The sequence below is a fragment of the Lepisosteus oculatus genome, unplaced genomic scaffold, assembly GCF_040954835.1.
Source record: "Lepisosteus oculatus isolate fLepOcu1 unplaced genomic scaffold, fLepOcu1.hap2 HAP2_SCAFFOLD_42, whole genome shotgun sequence".
In the NCBI taxonomy this organism is placed as follows: Eukaryota; Metazoa; Chordata; class Actinopteri; order Semionotiformes; family Lepisosteidae; genus Lepisosteus; species Lepisosteus oculatus.
The window spans coordinates 1,348,834-1,363,409 of NW_027167956.1; the positions used below are offsets into that span (position 1 = coordinate 1,348,834).

General features: G+C 40.1%; 1 long non-coding RNA gene across 1 annotated transcript; it reads right to left on the reverse strand.

Moving 5' to 3' along the window:
- Nucleotides 1-10,338: 10,338 nt before the first annotated feature.
- On the reverse strand, nucleotides 10,339-11,771 carry LOC138229260 (uncharacterized). Its single transcript, XR_011185713.1, has 2 exons — nucleotides 11,145-11,771; nucleotides 10,339-10,740 (listed from the first exon to the last, which is right to left on the reverse strand). It is a non-coding gene; the product is annotated as an uncharacterized lncRNA (long non-coding RNA).
- Between the last annotated feature and the right edge of the window lie 2,805 nt (nucleotides 11,772-14,576).

Below are 14,576 nucleotides of genomic sequence, written 5' to 3' on the forward strand. Positions count from 1 at the left end.
GTACTTGTTCATTCAGCATTGCTTGACTCCGCGGACTCCTTGTTGTTTCAATATTCTAGCAATAGGACTAATCGCTAATACAGTGCCGTTGTAATCTATTCCTTCTGCCAGCAGAGGACGGTATTCGCACAGCCAGTTCAGGATAAGATACGGTCCTCGCAGTTCACAATACAACTGGCCACAGCCGTACTCGGAATTTGCTCTCGATAACCTCGTTTAGTTTAAGAACGGCCGTATTTCATATCAACCCACAGATGCATTGCATAAACACTAGAATTCTGGTTGTACTTAAATTGACCTTATACGTTTTGGATTATGTTTAACCTTCTTCAATTTCTTCAACCATATTTTGAGATGATTACGTTTACAGAAGCAAATATTATTCAGTGCTTTTTCTTCACTCCTTTAATCAAACCCACATTTCTTTAAGGAGGGCCATTGTGAAACTCCCCAAAGTGAGCTGAATTAATCTTTTATTCTTCACACCTGCGAAGTCATTCCTTCATTGTGTAATATGAAGGCCTTTCATTATTCACGTATACTACAACATCTGAAAATAATGGGTCTTGAAATAGTTGAATGAAAGAAAATCCTGAATAACTCCTCCAAATGCGTGTTACACTTTCATCAGGTACACACACTTTGAATGTGATGAACTATAAAAAGTTATTTTAACCATACCCAATGGAGCTCGGGAGTGCGATTGCATACACAATCATGTTTTCAGTGTTTGGACATCAGCCGTACATCAGAACAATCATTTCACTAACACAGCTCCATGTTGAGTGACTTCCCTCCAAAAACACAAAGTCACTTTCCCTAAGCAATTATTGCATGGACTTAGATTATCTGCCTTCTGCATCAAGCCCTGTATGATATACTGTACAAAGCCAAGCTTTGGGATAGTGCTTTGTTTGGATCCTTGTCTTGATCCTTTTGGATCCCAGGCTGCTCATTTGCAAATGAGTTTTGACATTAATTATAGTGACTATAGCAATGAGGTGGCACTGTGGTTCACAGAGCTGGGGCCCTGGGTTCAATTCCTGGGGTGCAGTCTGGATGGAATTGTATGTTCTCCCTTCATTTGTGTGGATTTCTTCCAGGTGCTCCAGTTTCTTCCCACAGTCCAAAGACATACAGTACTAGTAGGTTAAGGTGGAACTACAGTCCCAATTTTGCAGACACAAAAGTATTTAATTTCAGTCACAAAATAAAATCATTGACATTATAGAAAACTTTACAAACTCAAAATTGAGCACAAAATCATGAATTTTGTGAAAGTACTGTAAGTTACGCCATGTTGTAACAAATTCGCATTCAAATTCCACACAAATTGCGATGTGATGCAGCCCTTCCTGCTCACTAATCACTGTAATGACTAATGCAATGTGATGTAGGAGAGAAAAGGTATAGGTTATGCAGCAAACATTTCACTGCAAAAAACGTTCCATTCCAAGGTTCTTTATGCAGAGTTAACAATGTAATATTATTTATTGGCAAAAACGTTAAAAAGTTGAGAGCAATATTTCCATTGGATTAAACGAGATGTATTCACAAGCCTGCTCCTTTACAATGTCACAGGGCCACATCAGATTACAGGAAGTTTTGCTGCCTCGTTCTGAATCGCAGAACATGATAATTCTTTAACCTTGAAATGTAGTCTATTTTGTGATGTAAATTGGAGGTTGTACAAGTTATTGTGTGTTCCCCTTTAGATGGCTTCTGGGAAAACTGGCCTCAACACTGTATTGGATAAGGCACTTAGAAAACAGATTCATGCGTGGACCACAGCAATGTCCCTTTACTGAGAGCCAGCAATCAACGGATGTGTCTGATCGTGAATGGTTTTCCCTGTTGTTTGTTGTATTACTCGGTGTTGCATTTTAAGCTGTGCATGAGGCAGGACCCGGAGGCTGCTGCTTCTGCTGGGATTGAGGAAGAGCTGAGCGCCATGTAAGGCAAAGACACTGCGTTCCACTTTATCAGGTGCCTGGAGTGTAAGAGCTGCAGATAATATTGAGTCACATTAATCCCAACATATTTCAAATATTATGAAAATTAAATAAATTAAATCAAATAACTTTCATTAAAAAATCAATCACACTTTACCTTGCTTTTTCAGTTGTTTTAAAGGAAAATTGATGCAGAGAATGTGTGAATACTACTTTTTGATGGTTCCAAGGCCAATGTGACCTGTTCTATTGCCTGCTAATTGTACGTTCCAGGTTGAACAATTATTTTTAGGAGGTCAAGGTGTATGAATGATAAGAACAGCTTGAAATTTATTTTCACGATCGACACACATTTTCGCAAGGGAAAAAAACTGAAATAACCACAGTTACGCAAACACCAGTCCACCAAAAAAAAATCATTTTATTAAAACAAGGTAACATTTTTTTTATCATCATACGGATGAACTGTGCTAAATATATTTCTAAAAAGAAAAAGCAGGACGTGAGTCGTGAGCCAAGATCATGACTCTTTTACTCTTCTTCACATCAGTTTTCATCTGCGAGGAGGAGGAGGAGGGCGGCTCCTGATGTGCTGACACTTGGGGATGTGCCTCTGTGCCGGCCTGGGGGCAAAGCGCCGGCCGCAGTGAGGGCAGGGCACGTAGTCGGGGTTTGGATTCGCGGGGGGCTGGGGCAGGTTCACAACCTTCCCTCCTTGCGTGATCACCTGCTGCACCTCCCTGGCCTATTTGATGCTCCGAATGAAATCCTCGTGCTTCTGCCTCCAGTTGTTCTTTCTCAGCTGGGAACAGGAAATGAAACCAATGAAACAGCTTCCAGAAAAAGTCCAGACTAGCACTGCGTACACAGTCTGGTCGCAAACCATTCACAAGGCAAGAAAATATCAATACAGTAATAACGTAGCTTTCTGGGCCTACCTTTCATGTCATTGGGTAGAGAGTACAATTTAGTTATGGTTTTGTTTCCCGTGAGTGCTATTTGCTTGATATCTCATGTAGATTTTTACAACAGAATTCAGAAGTCACTAAGACCCATTCTTCTGTCTGGCAAATGTGCCTTTGCGGCAGTTTTTCAGAAAAGTACTTCATAAAACACTTATTTATTGTTTACATTGATTTATAAGCTGAGTCTGACTCTAGGAGAAAACAAGGGAAGCTTGGAAAGAGTTTAAGGATAGCCCTTACCACGATTGGCGGTCTAACCTTCTTCTTATGGATGTATGTCTCCAGTTCTGTTCCCTTGGCCCTGTGCTTGAAAGAGTCAAAAACCTTCCTCTTTGAATTCTGAAGCTTCTTGCAGATCTTGCTGTGTTTCTCCAACCTCTCTACAGCAAACTTCCTGTGACACAGTTCACAGGGCACCAGCTGAGGGTTTCCACTCTGGCTATTCTCATATGGAAATTGCTCAGCGGTAGGGCACATCAGACTTGTAGGGGACAAATATCTGTTTTCCACTGACAGAGTTTGTTCATCCAGACATGCGGTGTTATTTCTGAAGTGGGCCTGCGCGGCCTGTGCCGCTGACACGTCACTTTCAGGGAGCCTTGCTTTCTTGAGGTACTTTCTCTTGAGGTCCTCTGGGGCGAAGCTCGCTCTGCCTCGCCTGGAGTGTCTTCCTTCGGGTCAGGAGTCCTCTATTTTCCCTTCCGGCCACCTCTCTGGAGTCTTCCATCTCTCTCTGAACCATCCTCAGCTCCTCCTGAGCTCTAAAGAGCTTCGCCTGCATCATGGCCTCCTTCTGGCGAATCTCGTCCTTCATCATGGCCTCCTTCCGGCGCATCACATCCTGCAGACTGGCCTCCCTCCGGCGATGCTCCTCCTTCAGCGCGGCCTCTGCCTCGGCCACTTTTCGTAGCTCCTCTTGCAACTGAAAGTGCTCCTTCCCATTGGCATGAGAAGGGCATTGCCCTGGAGGGGTCGCCACCATGGGGAGGACAGTCCTGTCCTTAGGTTTGTGTACTCTTGAGTCCCTCCTGCCCGGCCTCTCGCAGGGCCTCTCATGACCATCCTGAGGCGGGGTGGGGGCAAACAAGGAATCACTCTGTGCTTCCGGGCGGTCCACAGCCCGAGCCTCACCAGGGCCGGAGACTTTCCTGTTACCCATAGGCTTCAGGGGGTAAGACCGATCATACCCCACAATGTTCTTCTCGGGGCCCTGTTGGGTTTGGAAGCGATAGCTGTTCCCCGTCTTCTTCTCCGCAGCGTATTTGACATATTGGAAAGATTTTCTCATCTTCTGTAGAGCCGCCTCCTGCCGTCGATTGTATATGGCGATCATTTTTTTCTCCTTTTCCTGCATCAGTTTCTCTTGGAAGGTGTCCTTCAGAAGCTGTATCTTGGGAGGCGGGCAGTACGTGGAGATCAGATCCTGTCGCCTTAAGGGCGCGGGTCGATTCGAGTCTGTGTCCTTCGGGGAGGGGGACAGAGCACCAGGCTTAGGACTGGGCTCCATTGGCAAATGAGATATGAGCTTTGTTTCCCAGGTATCTGGAAAAGGCAAAAATGGCAAATAAATGATATCCTGCACAGTCTAGTATGGTCTAATAGAAAAGAATAAAAAAAACAATTCAGGAAATACACAACTTTTTAATATTAAACATAATGGTGTTGAATGCTGCATGCTGACTCAGTAGGAGACAGATCCTAAACATAAACATTATAAAAAACATTTGTTTCCCAAATAACATTCTCAATGTTCAGAATGCTTAAAGTCATGAGCTTTTTTAAAAATGTTTAACTGAAACCTGGAAATGTACTATTTCATTTCAAAGCTTGTATTATATCTATGATATAAATGTTTTTTATATAAAATTAACCCATTATGCAACAGGGGTTTGAGCAAAAGTCACTGTGAATAAGGGAATTTATCAATATTAATTAGCCGTTTCACTACATTATAGATAGCTGAAGGATTATGATACAGTATATCGATTTCGCTACAAATTGACAAGAATATTTGATGACACTTACCAAACAAGTCTCAAACAGCGGAGAAATAGTTCACCACGACGATAGCAATGCAATGTTTGACTGCATCTCCCTGTGATATATCTGTATTTGGGTAAATACAGATCACGTAATTCAGGGAGCACTGTTACGTCAGGTCACCAACCATTATTACGACGCTCATATGTCATAGAGCTCCTTAGGATGTTTGTATAATCTTTATCCAAATTTTCATATGGCCGCAGTTACGGCGTTTATTTTACAGTTAATGTAACAGGATGTCATTATATTTTTCTGTCTTTATGGTGGCAGACCACTTAACTAAATCTGAGTAGGCGGTTTCTACAAATGGGTCAGATAAAATATTAAATATACAGTAAAAGCTCACACCTATTCATACCCTTTATGTACTGTATATCTACAATTACGTATACTGTATAATACGATAACTACCATTACAAAATGTCTCCCTTTTGATTTGAAGTGGTTCTTTTAAATAAGTAAATTGCAATCACTTAGCCTACATCTGAGCTCCTAATTCATCGCGACGACGGACTGAGACTCCAGTTGGATTTGTGAGAAGTAAAGGGGTGTGCCTGTTTTAAAACCGATTCATACGTCTTAAACACATGGACATTGATAGCAGTCTGTGTTATATAATTTATCTTTTTATTTTATTTAAATTTAAGTATCACATACACATTTTCAAAGTAACTGTACCCCCTTTTAATTATGATCCCCATCGCTCACAGCTCCGAAGCTGAGACGAGGGCTACTTCAGATGGGATTTCCAACATTTCTCTCTTAGCTTGTATACCGGTGGAAAGGAGAGGGCTCTTAAAACGTGTTGATAGTAAGATTGGGATGTATTTGCAGTCTAGATATAGTTTTTTAATGTTCGGGGCCGCCACAGATTCATTTTCTTACGACTGCTTTTCTGGATGACAATAACAATGCAAACGATGGTGTTAAGGCGAGGCTGTGCCTTAAGGCTCCTCTGCTTACAATATTCAGCGCGTAAATCGCAAACGAGCGCCTCTCTTACGATGAAAATGCGGCAAATAAGAACACGAGATTTAAACCTACGGCTTACAAATTTATGCGTAAACACTAAAACCCTATCTTTAGCAAAACTGGCGAGACAATGTGTTTTATCATTTAAAAAAGTACTGGAAAATAATTAAAGGTTATCACGATAAACAGAGGTTACTGATCTACTACTGTACGCTGTGACCAAAAATGAGAGTCCCCCGATCCTCGCAGCCTTCATGCTTTGGTCTGGGCCTGGCCGTTTTTTTTTTAGGATAATGGGGTCAAGTTAAGAAATTATGCAAGTTTCTAATCAAATCCAAGGGCGCCTCGATCTCCTAAACATCTTTAGAAGGCCGACGGACCACACTGCACGGTCCGGGTCCGGGCCCTGACCCGGTTCTGGATAATGCCAGCTTAAAGTGAAAAATTCTACTGTACATATTATGTTTCTTATTATTGTATATATGTATAATGTGGCGCGACCGCTTCACGGAGCTAGAAAGAAAGTTATCCGCCATTTTTATTTTACCTGCAATTGAATTTGCCATTAAAATCACGATTAATACCGCAGCTGCTAAATTACTTACCTAAAAGTGTTCAGATACAAAAGCACTTGAGCTGTAATGTTTATGTACTGTTAGCCCGATGACCTACTTCAAGAAGAATTGTTACATAGACCGCCAAGGACTGTCATCACACTTTACGTCATAAAGCGCTTTAAAACTTTTGACAAGTTCAACACCTCATATTTTGTACTGTTTATCATGGTAAAAGCAACTCAGAGCAATTCTAAAAATGATCGAAAGGTAAAAATACAAGCTTATACGAGCTGTCGTTTTAACATTTATAACATATATTTAAACAAAACATATATAATCTATTTTAATAAAATAGAAAAGTGTTCTTAGTCTTCACTTAAAAGCTGTTAGAAGCTGCCTTTCTGACAAGAGAGTTCTGTGAGTTCCACAGTCTCAGTGCATTAAAGTCAAAACCAGTTGCTTTTTATTTCCTGTTTTACGACAGAGCAAGGAGGGTGTCCACAGACCACTGTGCACCTGCAGACTGATATGGGGGGTAAAAAGTCTAGAAGTTAGTAAATAAGATTTTAACATATGTTCTAAAACACACCGGACACCTGTACAGTGATGCCAACACAGTGATCTGAGCTCCTTCTTTGAGTTAAATCCTAGCATCTGCATTTTTTACAAGTTGTTGCTATGGCAGAGCATGACCAGAGCATAACAGAAACCACCCATTTTCTAACCGCTTCATCCAATTCAGGGTCAGGGGGTCAGGGGGTCAGGGGGTCGCGGGGCACGGGGGAGCCAGAGCCTCAGAAAGTAATAGGCAGGAGATACCTGGGACTGGATGGTAGTCCAATGCAGGGAAGACACAGACACTCACCAATTATCCCAGAAGCCAATTAACCTACCAGTAGTTCTTTGAACTGTGGGAGGAAGCCGGAGCACCCAAAGCAAACTCATGCAAACATGGGGAGAACATACAAGCTCCATACAGATAGCACCCCAGGTCCAGAAGTGTACCCAGGGCCTCAGCACTGTGAGCTAGCAATGCTAAACGCTGGGCTACTGTGCATGCTAATTTCTAGGCATCAGGTGATCAATCAGGTAGTGTTTCTCAGATAAAAGGACACCAGTAATTTAGTATGAGATTCAAATTGACCTCAGAACAAATTATAACTTATGTTATTTAACTTATATAGAACTTACTACAGCATAACTGTCTTATTTGGCTCTTGTAGAAAATATTAACAGCATGCCTATTAAACATACAGTATCTAGCAATCAGCAATCAAAATAAAAACATTTCCAAACATGGAAACTGCCCAGTTAATGAAGCATTTCAAAGACATTAATCTATTCAATAATTACAGTTTCAGGTAGATAACAGATTTATATTCAGATTACGAAAGTATCATAACAACGGCTGCTTGTGTAAGGAATCCATGAATACCACTGTACATGAGAATTTCACACCTATTTGTAATCAATACACAAAATCCTATTGAATTTCAGGTACTTGTTCATTCAGCATTGCTTGACTCCGCGGACTCCTTGTTGTTTCAATATTCTAGCAATAGGACTAATCGCCAATACAGTGCCGTTGTAATCTATTCCTTCTGCCAGCAGAGGACGGTATTCGCACAGCCAGTTCAGGATAAGATACGGTCCTCACAGTTCACAGTAGAACTGGCCACAGCCGTACTCGGAATATGCTCTCGATAACCTCGTTTAGTTTAAGAACGGCCGTATTTCATATCAACCCACAGATGCATTGCATAAACACTAGAATTCTGGTTGTACTTAAATTGACCGTATACGTTTTGGATTATGTTTAACCTTCTTCAATTTCTTCAACCATATTTTGAGATGATTACGTTTACAGAAGCAAATATTATTCAGTGCTTTTTCTTTACTCCTTTAATCAAACCCACATTTCTATAAGGAGGGCCATTGTGAAACTCCCCAAAGTGAGCTGAATTAATCTTTTATTCTTCACACCTGCAAAGTCATTCCTTCATTGTGTAATATGAAGGCCTTTCATTATTCACGTATACTACAACATCTGAAAATAATGGGTCTTGAAATAGTTGAATGAAAGAAAATCCTGAATAACTCCTCCAAATGCGTGTTACACTTTCATCAGGTACACACACTTTGAATGTGATGAACTATAAAAAGTTATTTTAACCATACCCAATGGAGCTCAGGAGTGCGATTGCATACACAATCATGTTTTCAGTGTTTGGACATCAGCCGTACATCAGAACAATCATTTCACTAACACAGCTCCATGTTGAGTGACTTCCCTCCAAAAACACAAAGTCACTTTCCCTTAGCAATTATTGCATGGACTTAGATTATCTGCCTTCTGCATCAAGCCCTGTATGATATACTGTACAAAGCCAAGCTTTGGGATAGTGCTTTGTTTGGATCCTTGTCTTGATCCTTTTGGATCCCAGGCGGCTCATTTGCAAATGAGTTTTGACATTAATTATAGTGACTATAGCAATGAGGTGGCACTGTGGTTCACAGAGCTGGGGTCCTGGGTTCAATTCCTGGGGTGCAGTCTGGATGGAATTGTATGTTCTCCCTTCATTTGTGTGGATTTCTTCCAGGTGCTCAAGTTTCTTCCCACAGTCCAAAGACATACAGTACTAGTAGGTTAAGGTGGAACTACAGTCCCAATTTTGCAGACACAAAAGTATTTAATTTCAGTCACAAAATAAAATCATTGACATTATAGAAAAACTACAAACTCAAAATTGAGCACAAAATCATGAATTTTGTGAAAGTACTGTAAGTTACGCCATGTTGTAACAAATTCGCATTCAAGTTCCACACAAATTGCAATGTGATGCAGCCCTTCCTGCTCACTAATCACTGTGATGACTAATGCAATGTGATGTAGGAGAGAAAAGGTATAGGTTATGCAGCAAACATTTCACTGCAAAAAACGTTCCATTCCAAGGTTCTTTATGCAGAGTTAACAATGTAATATTATTTATTGGCAAAAACGTAAAAAAGTTGAGAGCAATATTTCCATTGGATTAAACGAGATGTATTCACAAGCCTGCTCCTTTACAATGTCACAGGGCCACATCAGATTACAGGAAGTTTTGCTGCCTCGTTCTGAATCGCAGAACATGGTAATTCTTTAACCTTGAAATGTAGTCTATTTTGTGATGTAAATTGGAGGTTTTACAAGTTATTGTGTGTTCCCCTTTAGATGGCTTCTGGGAAAACTGGCCTCAACACTGTATTGGATAAGGCACTTGGAAAACAGATTCATGCGTGGACCACAGCAATGTCCCTTTACTGAGAGCCAGCAATCAACGGATGTGTCTGATCGTGAATGGTTTTCCCTGTTGTTTGTTGTATTACTCGGTGTTGCATTTTAAGCTGTGCATGAGGCAGGACCCGGAGGCTGCTGCTTCTGCTGGGATTGAGGAAGAGCTGAGCGCCATGTAAGGCAAAGACACTGCGTTCCACTTTATCAGGTGCCTGGAGTGTAAGAGCTGCAGATAATATTGAGTCACATTAATCTCAACATATTTCAAATATTATGAAAATTAAATAAATTAAATCAAATAACTTTCATTAAAAAATCAATCACACTTTACCTTGCTTTTTCAGTTGTTTTAAAGGAAAATTGATGCAGAGAATGTGTGAATACTACTTTTTGATGGTTCCAAGGCCAATGTGACCTGTTCTATTGCCTGCTAATTGTACGTTCCAGGTTGAACAATTATTTTTAGGAGGTCAAGGTGTATGAATGATAAGAACAGCTTGAAATTTATTTTCACGGTCAACACACATTTTCGCAAGGGAAAAAAACTGAAATAACCACAGTTACGCAAACACCAGTCCACCAAAAAAAAATCATTTTATTAAAACAAGGTAACATTTTTTTTTATCATCATACGGATGAACTGTGCTAAATATATTTCTAAAAAGAAAAAGCAGGACGTGAGTCGTGAGCCAAGATCATGACTCTTTTACTCTTCTTCACATCAGTTTTCATCTGTGAGGAGGAGGAGGAGGGCGGCTCCTGATGTGCTGACACTTGGGGATGTGCCTCTGTGCCGGCCTGGGGGCAAAGCGCCGGCCGCAGTGAGGGCAGGGCACGTAGTCGGGGTTTGGATTCGCGGGGCGCTGGGGCAGGTTCACAACCTTCCCTACTTGCGTGATCACCTGCTGCACCTCCCTGGCCTATTTGATGCTCCGAATGAAATCCTCGTGTTTCTGCCTCCAGTTGTTCTTTCTCAGCTGGGAACAGGAAATGAAACCAATGAAACAGCTTCCAGAAAAAGTCCAGACTAGCACTGCGTACACAGTCTGGTCGCAAACCATTCACAAGGCAAGAAAATATCAATACAGTAATAACGTAGCTTTCTGGGCCTACCTTTCATGTCATTGGGTAGAGAGTACAATTTAGTTATGGTTTTGTTTCCCGTGAGTGCTATTTGCTTGATATCTCATGTAGATTTTTACAACAGAATTCAGAAGTCACTAAGACCCATTTATTCTGTCTGGCAAATGTGCCTTTGCGGCAGTTTTTCAGAAGAGTACTTCATAAAACACTTATTTATTGTTTACATTGATTTATAAGCTGAGTCTGACTCTAGGAGAAAACAAGGGAAGCTTGGAAAGAGTTTAAGGATAGCCCTTACCACAATTGGCGGTCTAACCTTCTTCTTATGGATGTATGTCTCCAGTTCTGTTCCCTTGGCCCTGTGCTTGAAAGAGTCAAAAACCTCCCTCTTTGAATTCTGAAGCTTCTTGCAGATCTTGCTGTGTTTCTCCAGCCTCTCTACAGCAAACTTCCTGTGACACAGTTCACAGGGCACCAGCTGAGGGTTTCCACTCTGGCTATTCTCATATGGAAATTGATCAGCGGTAGGGCACATCAGACTTGTAGGGGACTGGTGTAACAGAAGAGATAAGGTTCTTGATCCCGAGATGAAGTAAAACAAATGAGTTTATTGCATGCAAAGAACAATAAAGCCGAAGTCTTGTTTCCCGCAAGAAACAACAAAACCGAAGTATTGTTCGCCGTACTGTTACAAACTTTTGGGTTATATAGTGTTTTCTTCTCCGTTTCTGACGTCACTCGGTCTGATGGTAGAGAGGGGGGTTCATGGTATTTGGCCAGTTTACGATGTTCTGGGCAAATGGTCAGATTAACATTACACCCAGGGGGGTTCCTAGCTTGCATCTGCAGTCCTTATCAGTTAATCCCCTTTCCTGCCATAAACCCCAGCTTGTGACTTAGAAGTCTAAACCCCCTACAGAAAGGATTAAATTCAAACCCCTGTCTTCACATCATTCTTCAATGTCAAGTGGCAAATGTTGACTGGGGATGTTATGTGAATCTTAGGAAATGGTCATTTTTCAATCGAGTCTATGTTTCTCAGAATTTGAGACAGAGAGGTCAATCTCTGCAATCCGAGCTGAGGGCATTTCTTGGAATGGAAAGGTAAGAGCAACTTTGGTAAGAGTTCTTTGATATTCTCTTAAGACCCCTCGCCAGATTTTACGATGAAAAATGGAAATAATAATAACAAACATTATTTGATATAGTGCCTTGAAAGGTGGCTTCTTTACAGAATGACAAAACCAACTACAATAAATAATACACAAGATATGCATGATGACAATACACAGTTAGAGGAGATAGTAGATGGTCATTGTCAGTGTATTCTGAAGGTAGTTTTCCAATTTTTTGGAACGGGGTAAAAGAGGCCACCTCTACTAGAATCTTTGTCCTAACCAAAAATGTAACAAAGTATAATAATAATATTAAAAAGAATAATAATAAACTTTATTTATAGAGCACCTTTCATACAAATAGTGCTTTGGTGCTTTAAAAACCAAGCGTAAAAATACAATATTAAAATTGAGAGATATACTTTCAGTTGTAAAGGAAAATACAGCAATACAGTAAGGCAACATACATGTCAATTAAAGAAATAAAAATTAGGAAAGCCGTAATAAAATAAGAACAATTAAAGAGAACTAAAAAAAGAAACAGAAATAGAAAGAACAAAGAACCACTTTAACTAAAAGCAACATTTTCAAATGTTTTTTAAAACAATGTACCGAGCTTGACTGCCTAATAAAAAGTGGAAGTGAGTTTCATAATTTAGAAGCATAAAAACAAAAAGCAGCCTCTCCACTCTTTCTGCATTTCACATGTGGTATTTGCAGTAGGCCAGTATGTGCAGATCTCAGGTCACGTATAGGAACATATGAAGACAGACATTCAGTAAGGTACAGACGTGCTAGGTCGCTTAAAGCTTTAAAAACAAGTAAAAGAACTTTCAAATTTATCCTAGATAATACAGGTGACCAGTGAAGTTTTTTCAAAACAGGAATGATATTCTCTTTCTTGTATTTGTTAGGATCTGTGCTACTGCATTTCGAACAAGTAGTAAGGGATTTATTGTTTTCTTGGGAAGCTCACAAAACAGAGCAATAAAATCATATCCACATCAATGTGAGCAATGGAGAAGTCAAATTAACGTGTCTAAATATCATCTAGTTCTATCCCAGGGAAGAGGGCTGTTGCCTACACAGACGACAAGACACAAAACGCTCAACTGTGTAAAACACGCATAAGGACATCAGTCAGGAGGAACAGGGTAAAGTGTTTTTACTTCTTCACCATGGTCATTTAGTTTCACTCCAAGCACTGTCATATGAAATAACTGTGGAAACGACCTCCCCAACATTTTGGGTTGTTGCATTTTGCTTCAATGAATTTTAACCTTTTCTTTTAGACATTAAGAGGAAGGACACATTCACCCTTGGTAGAGATTCAGTTGTTCTATGAGATGTCAAGGTGAGAATTAACCACTTCAGGCATAAGTCAATCCACATGACTGAAAAAGGGGCAATGAACAGGATATGGGGATTTTGCTAGTTATAAAGTACAATAATCATCATTAAATGATCTAAGACTACTGAAGTATAAGCTGTGTCCCTAACTGATTAATTAGCAAATTCATCTTTGTAGAATGCAGCTACTATCTATTCAGTGCCATTTCCTTAAAACAACTGTATTCCCACATTCTGAATATGGAGTGAGATCATGTAGAGAATGTTGGACTTGTAATAACTAATTGAAGGATAATAATAATCAACGAAAGTGCTTAAACGTATCAACAAATGCCTTATAAGTACTTGACACGTACTTTGCTTTCAAAAGTGAAACATAATTAATGCTTACGGAAGATTTCTCTTGACTTCTCAGTAGTATACTAACTCCAAGGACAAGTAACATCACAAACCATTATTTAAATGCTGATGTTGGAGCTGCAATACTACTACCAAGACAAAAAATGATACAGGTAACACTACTTTCAGATTTCTAAGAATTGCTAAAATAGTATGTTTACAGAGCATTCAGAGTCTCATAGAGAAAATAAGTTGAGAATATGACAAGTTCCTACCATCTCAAACACTGCCAATCTAGAACAAAAAGAAAGTACTTGAACGCCTACAGTAATGGAACACAAACCAGAACATATCAGTGCATGACAATGAAATGTAGTCACAAAATGATTCAACCCTTTCAAGTCCCAAAAAGGACCGAGGAACTTACCGGAGGCGATACCTGGATTTCAAACAGAGTACAATGTAGCCACTGTAGGGGAGAAGATCACAGAGAGCTCTTCTCAGATTGCTCAGAGTCAGCCCCAGCACCCTGTCCTGACTGAAGCAGACAAAGTGGTCAAACAGGTAGGTAGAAATGAGTAAGGAACAGAGAGTATGGTTATTCTTGCATTGTTTGTTCGTCTGTCAAAGAAAAGAGTGCTTCTGACTTTTGTCAATGTTCATCTTTATTTTAGGAGAAGAACAAACGGTGGTATCACACTTTGCTCAAGTGTATGATGCCATGTGTGTACAGTAGACATCACCAAAGGAACAGGAGACACCTGAGTAGAGAACAAGAATATGAAAAGACTGATGAAAAAAAGCACCAGGAGAAATCCATTGAATATGCACAATCTCGTACAGTATTTCAATAAAAAGTTTCAGTGTTGTTTTTAGTGTCGTCGTATTGCATACATTTAAAACAATTTGTCTTGTTTAATGAACAA